Genomic DNA, 16,858 nt, shown 5'->3' on the forward strand with positions numbered 1-16,858 from the left:
TAGGAGAAAATACTAATATCTCCATAATAGAGTCATTGTGAGAATCAGATAGAATAATATGCACTTGTGTGGCACATGGTCAGCGCTCCAAGAATATTGCCTTTGATTTATTTCTGTTGTTGGTGTTGTGGTTTAAGGTCTGTGATAATGTTGGAGGATGCATAGCAGGTGGGTTTGGTGAGTTTCAAGCAAAGGTTCCAAGACATGAAGTTTACTTTTCCGTTTTCAGACAACCCCAGTTCCCAAGAGAGGCAAACTTTGCCTTTCACTGCTGTTTTAGTATTGACTAACAATGTAAAGACATACCTCAAATCACTTGCTGTCCCAGCTTGCTTTCTGTTGCTATGAAAAAACTCTGACAAAACCAACTTGGGGAAGAAAGGATTCATTTTACTTAAACATCCCAATCACTATCCATCAGTGAGGGAAATCATAGCAGGAATTCAAGGCAAGAACCTGGAGGAAAGAACTGATGCAGAGACCATGGAGGAGTGTTACGTCCTGGCTTTATGTCCCTGGTTTGCTCAGCCCACCTTTTTATTCAATCTAGAATCACTTGCCTGGACACCATGCTTGGGCCCTTTCGTCTCAATCATTAACCAAGAAAATGTTGGAGGTAATTTCTCAATTGTGGTCCCCTCTTCCCAGGTGACTCTAGTTTGTGTCAAATTGACAAAAATTAACCAGTACACCTATGGTGGGCTAATGTCCCTATAACCACATTGTAAGTTAGAGATAGCTTCATAAGTTTGAAGTACATCTGATGAGTCCCTTGACCAGTGCGAGTTCCTATTTGAGCAACACAGTGTGCCTTAGTATGTATGTTGTTTTCCTTGGTGACTGTGACTATCTGGGAGCTGTGGCTCACTATAGCTGGTCAACATCTTGAGAAATATTCAGACCACATAGCACAAGGCTGGAAATATCCAAAATTGATACTAAAACATGGTTTCCAGTTTCCACAACCCCTTTTACAACACTACGAAGACTCAAATTATCCTAAGTTAAACCATCCTGAGCCAGGGCTGTTGTTCTATGTGCCAGCTCAGTGTGCTGACTGTGTGGCATCATTTCCTGTGCATGGTTGAAAGTGAGGGTCTCAGCCTGGTCTGTCTCATAGGAGGTGCTGCCGTCAGATTCTTCCATGACTGCCTTCTAGTCCACACAGCCAGGTCAGGTCTGAGGATACCACTCAAGGCCCTGGCCAGACGCTTCCTGCTTTGAAAATTGCTTCAAAGCCATTGCCGGGCCACCTGCTCTCCAGGATGACTTTCAAATTCGTGCCTTCTTCCCGTGAGTCCAAATGGCAGGGCTGAGCAGCAGGGTTGATTAGCTTCCAAGAGCACACTTTATGCTGCCTCTTCTCCTTGTTTGAACTACAAAAGGGAATTTTCTGATCTGAATAGCAGCTCTAACTTTCTGTCTTATTGTGTAAGAAGAGAACGCGCTCAGAAATAGGAGAGATGCTGTCAGCATTTCTCAGTTTTCAAATGAGTTTTCCAAAGCCAGTGGTTTCCTTCGATGGTCAATGCAGTGGAGTCCAGGAGTTGTAAAGGCTGGGTCAGACCAGCTAGGAGTGAGTAAACACTTCCAGGGGAAAGGATATGTGAATGACAGTTCTGTGTTTTGTTAGAGGAGCAATTCATGGGACCAGGATGGTAGAATCCTATCAACATTGGAGTCCAAGGTGAGATAATGTCAAGGTGAGAGACTCTTATATAGATGCTGGGTCAGCAGCAGTACTGCATGAAAGGTTAACCTAGAAGCATCCCCGAGATGTTAGTAAGGGTTTCCGGAACAATCAGCTCGCTCTCTCTCTCTCTCTCTCTCTCTCTCTCTCTCTCTCTCTCTCTCTCTCTCTCTCTCTCTCTCATCTATCTATATCTCTATCTCTATCTCTATCTCTTTCTCTCTGAAGAGCAACAAGTTTAAAGGCATAAATGAGGTAGTAAATTTCTACAATTCCACACTGGGTAAGAGTAAGTATGTTGGGTGTTATGGGTCACATATTGTCTGTTGCAACAGCCAGGTTCTGCCTTCCTGGCACAAAAGTAGATGTGAGGTGATGTGGCTGGGCCTTGATATAAATGACTGAAGGGCTACAGGCACACTGGGTTGGCAGGCAGCAACACACGGTCACCAGCTTTCACAGGACTGGAAGAGGTGGGAGAAACATGGTAAAAGAGGAAGGTATCCTCTCCCTAGCTTAGTAGTGGGGTGGAAGGAGGAAAGAAGAAGAGATGGAGAGAGGGACAGAATGAAGGAATGGAAGGATAGAAAGAAAAAGAGAGAGGGGAGAGGGAAGGGAGGAGGGAAGGAGGGATGGAAAGGGAGATATTAAAATTCTCTACAGCCCTTCTTAACCAAAAGGCAACCCACTCTCCGGGTGTCTAATTACTCCTCAGGTGTCCATCCCCTTGCATGAACCTTCAAGGTGTGAGGAACCCGTGGTCCAGGGTTCCTATTTGTACAGAAACCCCAAGCCCATCTCTAAACCCCAAGTTTCCTGACAGGATTCTGGTTCTCCTCGTTGCCTTGTTCTACTTTCTGCCCTGCGTCTCTTTCTTCCTCTTCTTCTATCCAGTCAATTCTCACTTGGAGCATGACTCTTGCTCTCAAATTTCTGCACAATGTTGTTCACCAGAATCCATGTGGCATGGGAGGATTTTCTGGAAAGTGGTTTTGAAAATCCCTTGGCCATTGTCACAGGACTTCCTTCTGATTAGCATCCTTTCTTGTCTAAATCCCTCTTCTATGACATCACAATGTTCTGCAGTGCACAGACAGGATCCAGCACCTGTAATACAATGTCAAGCGAACTCTTTCCAAGGGGGAGGGGAGACCCAGGCACAATGGGCACCCACAGGAGAGATCACAGCACAGAGAGCATTGTGTGGGAGGACTCCAAGAAGAGATCTTATGAGGGGCTGCTTATATGAGTGGTGATTTCCAGCAGAGAGGAGAGAGGAAGGACATTTGGAGCACAGGGAAGAACAGGAGAGGCTGATATGGCCTCAAGGAGAGAGTCCATCTTTTCGCATTGATTTTAACTGGCCTGTTTATTAAACTCATCTTTTCTTTTCAAAAGGAAAAGCTATAATTAGTTTCCTAATCTTTATTTTCTTGGGCCACTGAAGTATTTTGAATCAATATTCTTGAGACATTCATTTCCTTGAAGTGCCAGAAACAATGAAATAAGAAATGTTTTTGTATAAAAATTCAATTATGAATATTAAAATGTTCCATGTAACTAGATCTGTAAATTGATGATAAGCATTTTCTGAATAAAAATTCTGGTTGTTAATGCTTGCAAAAACAACTCTTTAGATACATTTTCGAAAAAGCAATTTCACAGAGCAGCCTTGCCATGATGGACATTTGTGGGAACCTCCTCAGGCTCCAGTTTCTTCTAACTGGAGGTGATGATTTCTGTCTGGGACCCCACGTGACTCTGGGGAAAGTGACTATTCTGTCATCCTGCTGGGACGCTTGACCTGTGTAGTCTTTCCATTCCTCCATCCCTCAGGTCACAGCTCACAGTGAGTACCAGGTCAGAGCAGGTCCAGTAAGAGCAAGGTGTTCCTTCTGGGGCTCTTGAGAAAGACATTTTTCTCCTCTGAGAGGGCACTATGTGGGTGAGACAACAGCCCACTCAGCTGCCGTAGCCCAGAAAGAATCCGTCCCAAGGACAAAATAGAGCCAAGAACATGGCAGAGAAAACAAAGCCAGGGCTCTGAGCCATCCAGAATAATTGGATCACGTTGTGCCTGAAGCCTGCCTACCTCATGAATTTTCCTTTATTGTTAAAGCCAAGTTGCATTAGGTTTCCCTTCTAGCTGAGATGTTTCTCAAAACCACCCTGGATCTATGTTCACCTTTTACAGAGACCTGGGAGCTCAGTCCATGGTACTGGAGTGTCCTGGTTAGTAAAAGTCTGGGTGATTCCAATGTATCCAGAATTTTCATTAAAAGAGAGCTCGGCTGTGCAAAGGAATCAAAGGCTCAGGAAGGTTGTGCATCTGCTGTGTCGAAAATTCATAGGAAAAGCTCCAAAGAGGAGGCACGGCTATAGTGCTTTTATTGGATCTAGAGTCTCAGCCAGACAACTTCCCTACTGGGCTGTGCCTGGCGAGGGCTGGGAGGGAGCATGTTTGACTAGCTTCATAGTGCTCAACCTGGTTAATGAGAGGTTCAGAGTTCAGGAAACCAACTCCTCAAGGACCTGCAGAAGGCAGCTAATCTCTTTCTTCTCATTAAAAGTAGTGTATGAGTGTCGTGGACAGTGTAGAGAAGCATAACCAGGAGCAGCACAGCCATCCAAATTCCCTCACTCAGGTGTTCTCTATTGTTATCTGCATTTCCTCACTCATTCCGAACGTGTAATTTTCTGTCAGCAATTTTCCCTCAAAAATAGTATCTTTGTAGTCAGTTCCGTGGTTGCATAATGTTTTGCTGTTGGGTTTTCTTTGCATAACTACTTTTCCTTTGTTGAATATTCAAGTAATTTGTCTGTTGTTTTTCTTTGTTTAAAGGAGGCTTTGTTTCTAGGGGCAGTTTTAGGTTCACAGCAAATTTGAGGGAAAAGGTAGAGATGCTAGGCACACCCCCACAAATGCATGATGTTTAAAGCCATGTTCTTGGTCTCTTTTGTCCCAAGGCTGGCTTCTCTCAGGGCCACAGCAGCTGAGAAAGCTGTCCTCTCATCCACATGGTACCTCTGCAAAAGGAGAAAGGAAGCCTTGCCCTAAGAGTCGCTGGGGGGAAACCACTGCTCTGATTGGATCAGACTTGGCCAAGTACTCATCATGAACTTCTACCTGAGAGATGGAGGTGAGGTGTACACAGGTCAAGCATCCCAGCATGACTGGCAACGGAGTCGGCTTACCCAGAACTTTGTGTATCCCTAGATAGAAATCACCTCTTCACTAGAGTGAAACATTCATTAACAATTAATGATTCTGCATGGATATGTCCTTGTCTCTCAAGTTCATACCAAGATTCACTCTATGAATTTGGCAGATTTGCATGTGTCTGCCATTACAGAATTATGAGATAGTTTTGTTGTCCTAAATATCCTTCCTATTGTTATCTGCATTTCCTCACTCATCCGGAATGTGTAATTTTCTGTCAGAGCAATTTTCCCTCAAAAATAGTATCTTTCTAGTCAGTTCCGTGGTTTTCCTTCTCTCCACCCTAACCCCTGATAGCTGCTAATCTTTTAAACCATTCCCATAGTATTGCCTTTTACAGAATGTCATAAATTTGAAATCATTATATATATATATATACATATATATATTCTCCATACTATTTATTCTAGTTAGTAATACAGATTATTTTACAGATTATTTTTTCCTGTGTCTTTTCATGGCTTGATAACACATTACTTTCATTGCTGAATGTTTCATTGCTTAGATATATCACAGCTTACTTACCCAGTCATCAACTGATAGACATCTTGTTTGCTTGTAAGTTTGGGCATTTTGAATAAAAAATTCTAAGAATAGTCATGTTCAGTTTTTAATGTAAACATTAGTTTTTGGTTCCCTTGAATAAATAAATATCAAGGGATGATAGATGTCTGGGTCCTCTAGAAAGAGTGTGTCCAGTTTTGTAAGCTGAGTTACACGATATCCATAGCAGTCTGGGTTCCAAGCAGAGGGGCCCTAGGGCCTTGTCATCATTTGATATGATCAGTGTCTTAGAGCCTTTTATTTTCTTATTAAATCCAACTTGTCAATTCTATTTTATATCTTTCTTTGTTGTCTTAACATGTCATCACCAAACTGAAAGCCATCTAAATCATTTTAATATTCCCTTACACTGCTTTCTAAGATCTCTCTCTCTCTCTCTCTCTCTCTCTCTCTCTCTCTCTCTCTCTCGGTGAGGGAACTTTAAATATATGTCTATAAACCATCTGGAGAGAACGTTTCTAAAAAACAAATCATAAATTATCTCTTTTCTTTCTTTTCTTTCCCTGTGTGTGTGTGTGTGTGTGTGTGTGTGTGTGTGTGTGTGTGTGTGTACCTTGCAAATTTTCAGTTGTTAAAGTGTGTCTGTTGAAAAGACCATCCTGGCTACGCTGGTTAGCTTTTGTTCTTTTGAAAAGACCATGTGCTGGTTAGTTTTTACTGTCAATTTGTCATAAACTAGAGTCAATGGGAAGAGAGAAATTTTCTCCATCACATAGTTCTATGGAAATATCTGTGAGGCATTTTTTCTTAATTGCTAATTGTGGTGGGAAGGCCCATTATAGGCAGTCCTATCGCTAGGCAGGGGACCAAGGTTATAGTAGAACACTAGCTCAGCAAGATAGTATTCTGCACTCCTCCATGGTCCCACTTAAGTTTCTGTCTTTAGGTTCCTGCCTTGAGTTTCTGTTCCAACTTCCCTTCATCATGGACTGTAACTTGTAACCTGAAATAAACCCTTTCCTCTCCAGGTTGCTTTTGGTCATGTTTTTTCCACAACAATGGAGAGTCAACTAGAACTGACCCTTTTGTCAGACTTTTATGGGCCTATTTATGGGATCTTTGTTCTTTTCCATTCATCTACTGGTTTAATCTTTCACAAATACTGCAACATTATTTATTTTACATCTCAGAGTCAGATAAGTCTCTCAACTTTTGTTCATTTTCCAATATCCTCTTGGATATCCTGGATCATTGGTCTCCTTGTATTAACTTTAGACTTACATTTTTGATGTCCACAAAAGAAATCACTGTGAGTTTGATTGAGTGGATTGAATCTATACCATGTTGAGAATATTGACATCTCAACATTGAATTTTTTGTTGATGAACAGGGCGTCTCTCTCCATTTGCTTCTTCCTGGATTTCTCTTGCTGGAATTTTATAGTTTTCTTCATACAGACCTTGCATTATTTTATTACATTTATGTTTAAGTGCTTTAGATGATGCTTATATAAACATTGTGGGTTTCCTCTTTTAAATTTACCTGTTCACTTCCCTTGAACAGGAAATTAATTGGCTTTTGGGCACTGATCTTTAACCTTATAGCCCTGTTGTAAGAGTAGTTACAAGAGGTTTAGAATTTCTAAATAGATGATCAATTTCTCTTCAAACAAATGCCTCCCCATGCTTCTTTTCACCATCTGCACACTTTCCATTTCTCTTTCTTAGCTCACTCTTCAGGTCAGCCAGGAGAAGAATACTGGAGAATGCCTGGCTTGGTTTGCTTAGGGTCTTAGTGGGAAAGTGTTGAGTTTCTCTGCATTAAGTGTTATGTCATCCACAGACTCCTATAAAGAGTTTTGTGGAGTTAATTGGCTTCCTGTCCATTTCCATTTGCTGAGGATTTTTACTTTATTTTGAGTTTGGGTTGGTAGTGGCTTTTCAGGTACCTTTTATGAACTTATTGATATGATCATGACTACAGGTGGAGGCCAGAGGTTGATTCTGGATGCCTTCTCCATCACTCTCCACTTTTATTTTGATGCAGCATCTCTTCACTGAACCTGTAGTTTAGCTATTTCTGCTAAACTTCCTAACCAGTGAATCCTCAGGGTCTGCCTGTCTCTGGCCTCCCACGTGCCTTCACGTGGTTGGCATCACGTGTGTCCTAAAAAGACCCATGCTCAGGTTTTCATGGGTGTACAGCAAGCGCTTAACCTTAGGATCTTTCCAGCCCCTAATAATTTTCTTTTCATTTATCTATTAAGTTGATGAAGTTTAAATTTCATTTCATTTATTATTAGCATATTCATGTGTCACGGTGCATATGTGGAAGCCAGAGAACGACTCCCAGGACTTGGTTCTTTCCTTCAACCATGGGCTTTGTCATTAGGCTTTGCAGATAACAACTTTAATCCTGGAGCTGACTCTTTGTCCTAGACTGATTTGCTAGCACTACTAGGTTTTGCATCAGAACTTCTAAGATACTGGTTTTCAGCTTTCTTCTCTCATAACTTCTTGAGTGGTTCTTCATTAGGGCAATGGGAAGCCCACATAGTACATTGGGCAGTAGCCTCTGCTTGTATCTTCTTGAAAGACTACAGAGGATTGATTTTTGTCCCCTCCTTTAATATCTGGAAGAGCCACCAGTGAACAAGTCTGCATCTGGTACTTTTTGTATTATTTACTGACTCAGTCTCTGTAATGAGCACAGATCAGCTCTTTCGGTGGGAGCTGTGGTAGACTATGGCTTTTGGTTAGTGTTTTCTTTCATTGAGGCAGTCATATTACAGACACAGTCTTTCACATTACCCCTGTCTTACACATGTAATTTCCATGAGATAATAGTGTTCCCATCTTTCATTATGACGGTGTCTACTGCCTCTTCTGTCTTTTTTTCTTAGTCTGAAAAAAGGGCTTACTGATTTTATTAAATAAAAAGCTTTTGGTGTTATTGATTTCCTCTATTGATTTTCTGTTTTTAATTTCATTGATTTCTGTACTAGCTTCATTATTTCTTCTTTTATCTTACTTTGGTCTAGTTTCCTGTGGTGAAAAAGTAAATAATTGGCCTTGGCCCTGTGTTCTTATCTAATACATACACACAACAGTATGCATTTGCCTCTAAGCATTGTTTTTCTCTATCTTGCAAACTTTAATAAGCTATGCATTTACTTAGCTTAAAGTATTTTAAACTTCTTCTTGAGCATTTTTCTTGGACCAATATTATTTTTTCCTGCCATTAGCTGGGGTGGGGTTCGGTATTCCAGCATCCTTGTCTTATTGCTTTCTAGTTCCTTTCTACCCAGCTATGCAAACAGACATTCAATACTTTCTGCTCCTTGAGGTGCTAAGTTGTGTTTGCATACCAATGACATGGTCTGCCTTGGTTAACACCCTACTGCCAAGTTAGCCTGACAGAAATATTCCCTCTGCTTCTATTGTATGAACATGTCTATAAATGCCTCATACATCCAGGAGATTGATGGTGCTGTTGAGTTCAGTTGTGTTCTTACTGATTTTCTGTCCTGTAGATGTGTCATTTCTTATAGAAGGTGCTGAAGACTCAGACAATATTAGTGGATTTATCCATTTCTACTTAGAAATCTATTAGGTTTTTGCCATATGCATTTTTTACTTTCTGTTGCTACACAAAAACACACTAAGGATTGTTGCATCTTTTGGGAAAATTCACTCCTTTATCTCTCTGTAGAGCCCTCTTTAACCTCAAGATTCTTCTTGTTTTCAAATCAGTTCTGCCTGGGATTTACAAAGCTACTCCCACTCTTGGATTTCTTCTGGAATGGTCTGCTTTTCTCTTCCCATTTATTTTTAGTTTATATATCTTTATATTGAAAAGTCGACTTCTCAAAATATTTTTATTAGTTGAGAATTTTGTGCCATGTGTTTTGATCATATTTACCCTCTCCCCAACTCTTGCCACGTCCACCCCCACTTTCCTATCCACTCATTTTATTTCCTTAAAAAAAGTACCCATGCTACAATTCACAGATCCAGAGAAGCTGAATAACAAGGAGAGTTCACAGTGTGGTGGGGCACATATAAATCACCCTGGGAAGGAGTACTAGAATAGACATAGAAGGTAAAGGAGGGGAAAAAAGGGATCAGATTGGCATAGGGTAGATGGAGAGGGATGAAGAAAGTACTGGGAGAGACAACTGAAATTGGGGTATCTTGGGAATGACTTAGAAACCTAGTGCAATGAAAATTCCCAGGAATCCACAAGATTCCAAGCCATGGGAGAAATGGAGCCTAAAGTGGTCACCTCCTGCAACCAGGCAAGACTTACAGTGGAGGAACTGGGACACCAAAACAACCATATAACCTTCAACCTACACTTTGTCCTGCCTACAAGATGTGCTGGGGTATAGGTGACCCAGAAATTGTTTGTGTGGTCAATCAATAAGTGATCCAGCTTGAGATCCATGCCATAAGAGTGAGCCCACCCCTGACACTACCTGGAGCATCATCATGTCAGGATTCAGAGGCTTAGGATAGAACCAAACAGGTGTGTGTGTGTGTGTGTGTGTGTGTGTGTGTGTTAATGATGCTTAATGATATTTTGCCATACTTATAGATCAGTGCCCAGCCCAGTTGTCATCAGAGGAGCTTCATCCAACAACTGATGGAAACAGATGCAGAGATCCATAGCCAAACATTAGGCAGAGTTCAGGGAATCCTGCAGAAGAGGAGGAGGAAGGATTGCAGAAGCCAGAGTGATCAAAGACATCACAAGAAAATCCACAGAATCAACTAACCTAGGCCCATAGGGGTTCAGAGACATGAATGGGAGGGGCAGTGGGACTGAGGGGAAGGGATTGGGAAGAGAGGTAGGAGGGGCAATAGTTGTTGGGTTTTTTAAAAGTATTAATTAACTAACTAATTTTTATAAAGTACCTATCAAGACCAATTTGTGTTGCCCAAATATTCTTGTATAGGTGACCTTCTACTAAAGAGTAGTCAAACTCCCATGCTCGGGGATCATTGTGTCAGAGGAGGCAGAATGAGTGTAAGAGTCAGACTTAGTGGTTGAGTGCTTGGGAACAGTGTTTTCCAGACACGATGGGGAAGCTGCATGTAAACTCACAGCAGGTGTGGTAATATGCATAAGACCTACACAAGCTTAAGTCAGGACAAAACCCAACACACTAAGTCCTACACTTTACCAAGGAACTATTATTGACAATGGCTAACTGCTAGGAGAGGGAGAGTACGTTTTCTCTTAGAGTGTAGCTCCTGGTTAGCTTACAGACACTGGATAGAGTTTTGTCTTTTGATCCACTCTGACAAAAGGTCTCTTCAGTTAGTGCATTCAGACATTGGCATTGAAAATGGTTATGAATGAAACTGGGTTAATATTCATCTTACTTGTCACTGTTTTCCATTTGTTGGCTCAATTTTTGTTCCACTTAAAAATGTTTCCACTCTATTGCTGTCTTTTATGCTACTTGTTCCTTTCTCTTAACATATCACTTATGCTTCTTTTTAGAAGACTGTTTTTGGCTTCCCGGAATATGTAATCTCCATGTGCAACTACTCTGTGTACTTTCAAATAATGCAACATCATGCCATGGGTGGTGCTGGTGCCTTGAAACAATAAAATATCCAGTTTTCTCCTGTTTATTATTAACATAATTGTTGTCATATGTTTTTGTTTAAACATAAAAATCATGTATGTCTATATATGTATAAAATACACACACTACATGTATGCATATATATGCTGTTCCTCTATTTTGAGATAACTGCTGCCTATTAGATACATTATAAGTAAAAATAAGAGTTTCAATTTCTTATTTACTTAGTCATTTCCCAACTCTCCTTCTTAATGTGGATCTGAGCTTCAGACAATTGTCACTTTTGTTCACCTGAGAAAGTCTTTATTTCCCACCCCTTGTGGAGGACAATTTCTCAACACATAATTCTAGGTTGGTAGATTTCTTTTCCACTAAACTCTTTCTAAAGTCTCCTAAGTGCCTTGGATTTTCTAGTCACACTTATTTCCTTGGTTGCAGATGACAGTCAAGACTAAAACATTCCTGCTATGGTTATCTAAGGTGTCTGTCTACACACTATGATCCAGAATCCATCCATCCCAGTTTTCCTCCTTCCTCTTCTCTGCTTCCTTGGAATGCAATTGGACAAGCCTCGGATCTATCCTGAGTTTAAGTTATATCCATCCTAAACACTTTGAATAGCTGCAGCACAGAGGTCCCAGGTCACCCAGGGGCTCCGTGGGAAGAGAATGAGGTTGTTGAGCTAGATTTGCAGGCATACTCGCTTGCCTGAGTCACAGTCTTGAAGGCCAGTGACATGCACTGGAAACAGTAGCCATAGCCAGACAGCCAGATTCTCCTTTCCAAGACCTTTTAATATTCTAAGCACCGGACATGTGGATCTCTGTTTCAACCGTGAGCGCTGAAAAACAGGCCTGTAAATCTCAAATCCCACTCCTGAAGGCATACTTCCTTTATCAAAGTTCTACCTTCTGAAATTTCCATGACCTACCCCCTCTACCCCTCCACCCAAAACAGTGCCATAATCTGGGGACTGATTTCAGTGTGACCCACTCTGTGAGACTCAGATAAGGACCACAGTCACTGCCTTTACCTCTGTTAATAATGAGATGAGAAGCCAACCTGAGTGCCTGGTGAAGAAGAAAGCTATAAGGGAGACCCCATGGACTTAAAAATTTCCACCTGCTTCAGTGGGTCCCACAAATGTGCAGTCATGGAACTCTGTGTCCTGGAAGGCATATGTTATAACTGAGGTGTTGGGATCACAGGACTGAGCAGTGACTGCTCTTCATGCATGACTAGGGGTCTCCGTCCTTAGATAAAGGAAAGGATGACTGAGGGCGTGTCTAACCTAGACAGTGATGTAAGTAAAGAAATGAGTCACTGAGTTTAGTGGGGGTCACTGTGGCAGTGAAGGTGTGACTGGGAAGGACTTGCCAGAGAAGTGGGTGAGTTTCCTAGTTTCCTGCTGGTGCTACCTTAACTCACAGTGAAGTCCATTACACACTGCAGGTCAAAGTCTTACTACACTATAGTCAAAGTGTTGGTAGAAACATGTTTCTCTGGAATTTCAGGAGGAGAGTCTGTCTCCTTGGTTCTGTCTGTTTTGGCTCCTAGAGATGCTTGCCCTGCTCAGACAGTGTCCTTCCTCCAGCTTCCTAGCAGCACCAAGGCTGAGTCTTTCTCAAACACCGTCTCTCTTCTGACCCTTCTCTCACCTTTAAGGACCACCCAGATAATTCAGGTCATCTCACTATTTCAGGGTTTGTTACTCAGTATCCTTAATTTCCTTTGCCACACAACAGTTTGTATACAGGTTCTGAAGATTGGGATGGTGTTCATGGTTTGTCCCTGCTACAATTGTTGCTTATATAAGGATTCTGAAACCAGAGAAACCGTTTTCTTTAGAATATTCCCAGCTTTGGGTACTTTGTTTTAGCAGTAGAAAGCGAACCAAGACAGGGGTCATGATTCCGCCAACCACAGGGAGTAGGCATTGTTGGGAGGAAAGAATGGGATTAAAAGATGAGGTCAGAATTAAGATAATGAGGTCCTATGACAAATGCGACTTCCCATATTTGAGATGACAGGTTTATGAGGAAGAAGAAAACATTTAAAACAGGTAGTTTTACCTGACACAGTACGATGCTCAGGACTCTAGAGACCTAGGCTTCACTCCTCCAATCTCCATCTGATTGGATGAGCCATAAACCCTGCTGCAGACTAGGTACCTTGTCTTTTCAATCTTGAAATGAAATCCCAAGAATTAGACAGCACAGATAGCAATGAGGAGAGCATATAAGGAAAGGCACTTTGAAATATTAGGAATTTGAGGCAGCCCTGGGAGATTCCTCCATCCCCAACCATCCAGGACGCAGGTGTAGAAGAGTGGGCAACAGTAGATGCCACAGGAGTCAAGATTGTTCCAGTTCAATAAAAAAAGTTCCCTGTGGTTCTCATCGGTGGGTAATAGTCACTTTCTTGGTGCCAGCCTACCTACCAATCAGAGCCCCAGGTAAAAATCCTTAAGCTACACCCAGAGAATTTGACACTAAACAAGTTTGCCTCCTGCTCTGGGAATGTGGCAGGTAATTTGAAGTCCCTGAGAATGACTCATGCTTAATCCAAGTTGTGTCTGTTAAAACTGTAAGAAGCAAGACCCATGCCTATGTTTCTTAATTGTACTCCAAGTCCTTGCTCAGGGCCTGTGGCTTCCAATTATAGCTTTGTTCCTACCCAAGAGAAAAAGCAAAGGTCACCCGTGTTATTTTGATGCAGACTCCCTTTTCCAGAAATAAAGCTGACTAGTGTTTAAGGACTAAACAGTCCAACAGGAGGGCTTTTGTTAACAGGTGGAATCAGAAACAGAAAGCAGGGCATATGCTTGTCCTAAATGCCTGAGTTGCAGCGAAACCATCAGGTACCTTGGGCAGGCATCAGAGTTTCCATGAGGCAGATGGGGCCTGGTGTCTGCTGGGATTTAGCTAGAAAGCAGAATAACTTTGCATAGTGATTGTGGGAAGCTGTAAAGAGTCAACTGTACAGTGTGGTACAAATATTAGCTCTTGGCCTCATCTGGCTCTGGCTTCCCCTTGACCATGTGGCTGAAGCCCTTCATCTGAGGAGGGATAAGCAGCTGGGGATAGCTGACATCTGCCAGAGGGGCATTGCAAACCTCTGAACATCAACTCTTTCTCAGCCACTTCTGACACCCTTATTTAGAGGCAAAGAGTCCAGTCCAGGCAGAGAGGCAGAAACAGTGTGAAAGTCATCCCATCCTCAGGGTAATAGACTTACTGGGGTCTCCTTGTTCCTTGAAGAATACCCTCCTGCCCCCAATAGCCTTGAAGTCTTCAGAGAAGCTGAAAGTCACAGGGACATGTGGCCTCATTCCCACTGTGGGGACAGGCTGCTCCCAGTGCAGCTTCCATATGGCTTAATACTTTGAGATTTCTTACACGTCTCAAGGGAAGGCTGTTCTTCCTACAGGTTTCCCGGCGTGTGTCTCCTCTCATCCATAAAAGATTGGGTTTACTCACTGTGGAAAGCTGGAAGTGAAAAACAGGTGCAGCTATATAATATTTCTCTTTAATTACTGTTTATAGGAGAAAAAACCAAGTGTGGAAATTAATTATTCCATATTGTTAGAACAGGGCGAACTGCTTACTAATTTTAACTATGGCTTTTATGGGGAGGCTGTTGCTCAACATCTTATTAATGTGGGTAAATATTAACAAACAGTTCACACACCTCCTCCCCCACTAGCATCTCCCTGTCCTTCTACATCACCCTTCAGTGCAGTCTCCTGGGGAGGAGGAGTTCACGGGTGTCTCTTTCCTTCCCTGTGTGTTGCTGAGCTCCTGTGTAACAAAACTTCCTTTCAGGAAGTGTGCTTTACTTGCAGAACTGTTTCCGTCTCTCACCAACAGGGTATCCTGAGACTTCCAAACACACAGAAGACAATGTTTTTCTATTGCCCAATGCCCATTTCCGTGCCTGGGTCATTCACCCTCCTGTTTGGCAGTCTCCATTGGATTTTTAGCCATTGAAAGAAAACCGTAGGAAGCCAGGGGCCAGCAGGGCAGATTAGCATGGATGAGATGGGAATGGAGAATCCCTCCCCCAAAGCTCCTCTGAGTTTGTCTTCTGGTGCATAGAGCAGAGAATTACCAGGTTCTGAACTCATGCAGCACAGGTAATGAAGCAGGACAGGAAGATTTGGGGAGCTGGACTTAACATATTCTCAGCAGAATCCTTATTGAAGGTGTATTAGTTGGCTTTTGTCTGATTGTCTTTGTTTGTTTTTAAGATACGGCTTTTCTATGTTGACCAAGTTGGTCTTGCATTTGTGAGCTCAAGTGATCTTATCTCTGTCTCCCTAGGAGATCCAGTTACAGGTGTGGGCTGTGATTGGTTCTATTGTTTCATTTTGGGTTGTTGTTGTAGTAGCAAAATACACAAGGCAGGGTGCTTCATAAAGAAAAGTGGTTCGAGAGAAGGGCACCAGTACTTGGTTTGGCTCTGGTGAAGCCTGTGTTAATGGGAGGACAGTGGCAGGAATACATAGAGAAGATCACAAACAGCAAAGAGAAATAGGAGGGATTCAGGGGCCAAGTTGATTTTTAAATATTTTAAAAGATCTATCTTTATTTTAATTGCATGAATGTGTGGAAAATGTGTGTGGTTAATGTGCATGTGACTGTAGGTGTTTGCAGAGGCCAGAGGAACTGGGTCGCCCTTGAGCTGGAGTTCCAAACAGTTGTGAGCTGCCCAGCATGGGTGCTTAAAATTGAACTCAAGTCCTCTGCAAGAGTAGAATGTACTCTCAGGGTCCAGGTTTACTTTTTGGACTTTCTTGACATCCAAGGGTACCCTTGGTAGCTACACTAAACTCTTCCAAGGATAGTACCCCTACTGACCAAATCTTTTTCCCATAGGTCCTACTTCTTAAGGTTTCCTTGATGTGAACACTGCTACCCTAGGTACCAAGCCACCAGCATGAAAACCTTTGAGACACACTAAGCCATATTAGTAGAATTGAAGACTCATCAGACCCACCTGGAGTAGCAGTGGGGGTGAGCAGAGTCTTCCTGAGACTTTTTCTGATATAGATTAAAGGTCAACTGTAGGTCTTAAAGCCATGTGCAGACAGTCTAGCTACAGAGCAAAATACCCAAGATGCAGTGGCTTATGGCAGATAACTAATTCAGCGTGTCTTATGATAGAGGGAGTCAAGGGCTGGGCAGTGCTCAGCTAAGCTGGGCAATTCTTCTATTCCATATGAGTAAATCTTGTTTGGTCAAGATTTCTTTGCTCATATGTCTGGGCCCTGGACCTGGTCTGGAGGCTGGACTCCTCTTGTTGGACACAAGATCTGTACACATCTCTTTAGATTGGTGTCTTGGGGTAGTTAAATTTCTTATCAGATGGCCCAGGGTACCCACAGAAGTGATCTGAAATACCCAAGTAGATGATACAAGACTTCTGAGCTATCCCCAGTCACCCAAGAATGCCATTCTCATCTCTTCTTCTGGTTAAGCAGTTGCTAATGCCAGCCCAGACTAAAGAGGATAAGTAGCAAAGGTCCCAGGATCACCTTTACCAAAATGTGGGGTCATTTTCACCTGTGATCCATGCAAAAAAAACTGACATTATAAAAAAAGAATCGAAAAGCAAGAAACAATAATAAAAACAATCAGCCATGGCTATTACAATAAGGGTGGGTGCACTTTCTATAATTTGATTTTACAAATACATTCGTGTTTTATAATATATCTGTGTTATGGGGTAAAATAGTCTGGTTTTTTATTAGCTATACTTCTTATTGAGGCTCATGGTCAGAAGAGTTTTCATGCTGCTGAGAGAGCAGGTGTGAAAGAGCTTTGCCAGCCGGGCTGGTACTTCCATT

The 16,858-nt window shown here is 42.1% G+C and overlaps 1 long non-coding RNA gene across 1 annotated transcript; it reads left to right on the top strand.

Moving 5' to 3' along the window:
• Positions 1–1,096: 1,096 nt before the first annotated feature.
• LOC121141155 lies at positions 1,097–11,043 on the top strand. Its single transcript, XR_005878057.1, has 3 exons — positions 1,097–1,293; positions 4,658–4,830; positions 10,923–11,043. It is a non-coding gene; the product is annotated as an uncharacterized LOC121141155 (long non-coding RNA).
• The last annotated feature ends 5,815 nt before the right edge of the window (positions 11,044–16,858 follow it).

The sequence above is a fragment of the Mesocricetus auratus genome, unplaced genomic scaffold (genome assembly GCF_017639785.1).
Source record: "Mesocricetus auratus isolate SY011 unplaced genomic scaffold, BCM_Maur_2.0 Super-Scaffold_100007, whole genome shotgun sequence".
Lineage (NCBI taxonomy): Eukaryota > Metazoa > Chordata > Mammalia > Rodentia > Cricetidae > Mesocricetus > Mesocricetus auratus.